This window comes from Leptonychotes weddellii, unplaced genomic scaffold, assembly GCF_054177405.1.
Source record: "Leptonychotes weddellii isolate Sample4059 unplaced genomic scaffold, ASM5417740v2 HiC_scaffold_20133, whole genome shotgun sequence".
Taxonomy (NCBI): Eukaryota; Metazoa; Chordata; class Mammalia; order Carnivora; family Phocidae; genus Leptonychotes; species Leptonychotes weddellii.
In genome coordinates this window covers 100-3,352 of record NW_027787683.1, presented here as the reverse complement: position 1 = coordinate 3,352, position 3,253 = coordinate 100, and the positions used below count along the sequence as shown (strand labels likewise).

General features: G+C 53.6%; 1 pseudogene across 1 annotated transcript; it reads left to right on the top strand.

Annotated features, from left to right (window-relative positions):
• Positions 1-5: 5 nt before the first annotated feature.
• Positions 6-2,573, top strand: LOC102749162 (DLA class I histocompatibility antigen, A9/A9 alpha chain-like; annotated as a pseudogene). Its single transcript, XR_014141968.1, has 5 exons — positions 6-285; positions 862-1,129; positions 1,251-1,361; positions 1,798-1,830; positions 1,967-2,573. The product of XR_014141968.1 is annotated as a DLA class I histocompatibility antigen, A9/A9 alpha chain-like (transcript).
• The last annotated feature ends 680 nt before the right edge of the window (positions 2,574-3,253 follow it).

Genomic DNA, 3,253 nt, shown 5'->3' with positions numbered 1-3,253 from the left:
CGGGGCCAGGGTCTCACACCATCCAGAAAATGTACGGCTGTGACGTGGGGTCCGACGGGAACCTCCTCCGCGGGCACGAGCAGTGGGCCTACGACGGCGCGGATTACATCGCCCTGAACGAGGACCTGCGCTCCTGGACCGCGGCGGACACAGCGGCGCAGATCACCCGGCGCAAGCTGGAGGCGGCCGGTGACGCGGAGCATCACAGGAACTACCTGGAGGGCACCTGCGTGGAGTGGCTCGGCAGGTACCTGGAGAACGGGAAGGAGACGCTGCAGCGCGCAGGTACCAGGGGCCGCGGGGCCTCCCCGATCTCCCCTCCGCTGGGGCTGGCTTCCCACCAGGAAGGGAAAATGGACTCCGCGTCAGAACACCGCCCCTCCCACGGGTGGGGAGACGGAGATCCGCCCGGGTGTTCCTGTTCCTACTAGAGAGGGCCTCACCCAGAGGGCCGCTTCTCGCTAAGGGGCAGTGGGGGAACCCAGTCTCTCCCGGGAGGCAGGTGGAAATTCCCTTTGACCGTGGCAGCCACCTCGGGAACCATGACTTTCCCTCTCAAGGCCTTTCCATTTGAGAACGTCTTTGGAGATCTGACTCCTGGATTTCTGAGGATTGACTATCCACTGCATTCACACCACTAGTGTGTTCCCTTTCTTAGACCTACACTCTACTAACCTGGGCACTCTCCCTGATACTAGAATTTCCAAGGATTAGGAGATCCCAAAGGCTAGATTGGTGACTTGGTATTGTACTCCCTCCATTTAAACCAATGGCCCAGTCCACCTCAGGATGGTCACATAAGTGCTGTTTCAGTGGCCCATAAGGGTAAAGCAAAGTGTGTATTTTCTGATTCTTCCTCAGAACCCCCCAACACACAAGTGACCGCCACCCCATCTCTGAACATGATGTCACCCTGAGGTGCTGGGCCCTGGGCTTCTACCCTGCAGAGATCACCCTGACCTGGCACCACAATGGGGAGGACCTGACCCAGGACACAGAGCTTGTGGAGACCAGGCCTGCAGGGGATGGGACCTTCCAGAAGTGGGAGGCTGTGGTGGTGCCTCCTGGACAGGATACACGTGCCATGTGCAGCATGGGGGGCTGCCCGAGCCCATCACACTGAGAAGGGGTAAGGAGGGGTTTGGGGTGGAGCCTCTTCTCAGGGAAAGCAGAAGGCCTTCTGGAGAATTTCAGCAGGGTCAGGACTCTTGCCAGAGCTCTGAGCCCCTCACCCTCCCTTCCCTTTCCAGAGCCGCCTCCTCAGCCCACCATCCCCATCATCTGGATCGTTGCTGGTGTGGTTCTCCTTGCGGTCACTGTGGCCATGACTGGAGCTGTGATCTGGAGAAAGAGGCGCTGAGGTAGGGAATGGAGTGGGGAGATCTGAGTTTTCTTGTCCCTCTGGGGGGTTTCCTAGGTAAGAGATTGTCCTGTCTTGTTAATGGGAAGTACCATCCTCATGCATGGACTTGCCCACTCTGGAGCTGATTAATAACATTCACTCTGTAGCAAACACTTGTGAAAATGAAGGACAGATTTTCATCTTGATAATTCTGGTGATGGGGACCTGATTCCCAGCTGTCACAGGACAGAGAGGAAGGTCCCTGCTAAGGACAGACCTCCAGCAAGTCAGGTGGTCCAGTGACCCCATACCTCGTTCATCATGTTTCCTGATCCTGTCCTGAGTCTTCAGTCACAATTCTGCAAACTTCATTTCAGACCAGGACTGCGAGCTTCCTCTAGGATCTCATGGCCCAGCTCTGTCCCGGCCTCTGACATGATATTTTTGTCCCACAGGAGGAAAAGGACCAGGTTACTCTCATGCTGCAGGTAAGTTTGGAGGGAGTGATCCCTGAGACCCTGAGATAGTGTAAACAGAACCCGACGGGGAGCTCACCCATCCATAGCTCCTCCTTTAATCTCCTCTCCTGTGGGCTCTGACCACATCCTGTTTGTTCCCCCCTAGGTGATGACAGTGCCCAGGGCCCTGATGTGTCTCTCACAGCTCCTAAAGGTGAGACCCCAGAGACCCTGAACTGGTCAGGGGTTGGGGCATTAGGGACACTTTGAACATCTGGAGAGCAGTTGAGAATGTCAGCACTTATGTGACTGACCTCAATTTGTACATGATTTTTTTTTTCACAATGTCAGACCAGTTGCCTCATGGGACTGAGCAATGCAAGATTTGTTCACACTCCCACTTGGTGACATCAACAACCCCTGACTTCTCTTTCTGCAAAAGGTGTCAGAATGTATTTGTGTTCCTATGAGCATAATATGAGGACGTGGGGAGACTGGCCCACCATGACCACCTGCCCACCATGACCTCTTCCCATACTGACCTGTGTTGTCTTCACTGATGTGCTTTCCTGTTCCAGCAGAGGCAGGGTTGGACCATCTTTATTTCATGTTGGGCTAAGTACTAATGAATTACTTCCCTATTGAATGAGAATCCAGATATGAATTTGTGTTTCCTAATTTTTGGCATGTGGGGCTGATGAGGTAATAAAAAGGGAGATTTGTAAAGTTGACACAGCAAATAAATGGAAGCACTGAGAATCTTCCAGAATCAGCGTGTTTGCTCTGCTGAGTGTGTTGCAGGTGGGGCAGAAGGCTGTGAGGAGCCAAGCGGGGACAGGACCTGTGGGCAGTTGGTGCTCAGTGCATCATGGGCATGGTGTGCTCACCCCTCAGCTGGGTCATCTCTCTGCTCCGTGTCCTTGCCTCTTCTGTGGAAACTTGTCTTACGAGGACCTGTGATCACAGGGATTTGGACATCACCTGTCACCAAGACCTTATGCAGCAAGAGCTTCCTGTGATAGGGTCAGTCTATGCTCAGGCCTGGGTTGGGGTATAGCCCCCATTTTTGGGTGTTTGTTTCATTGTTCCTCTAGAGCATCAGGCCTGTTCTTGCTCTTGTGTATGAGTTCTTATCCATTCTCCCCTGGGTGACCCCGTCGGTTACAGCAGCGGGTGTCCTTTGGGCTGTCGTTCCCACAGGCCTAGGTTGTCCCCTGCACACACGAGTTCTGTGGTATGGAGGGATGAACTTTCAGGTTCATCCATGTCTTCCCCTCCCTCTAGGGCTGTTTTCTAGCTAATTCTTTAGATTCTGGAGGTAGAGAGAGGAGGAATCAGTTTCTCATCCTTATTAAACTTCAGTTAGTTTCTGTCTTCCCTGCTGCTCTGTCCTCTCTCCCCGCCCTTACTTCATTGATCCTAGTGCTGGCTCCGATCCAAGTTCTTGGATTTA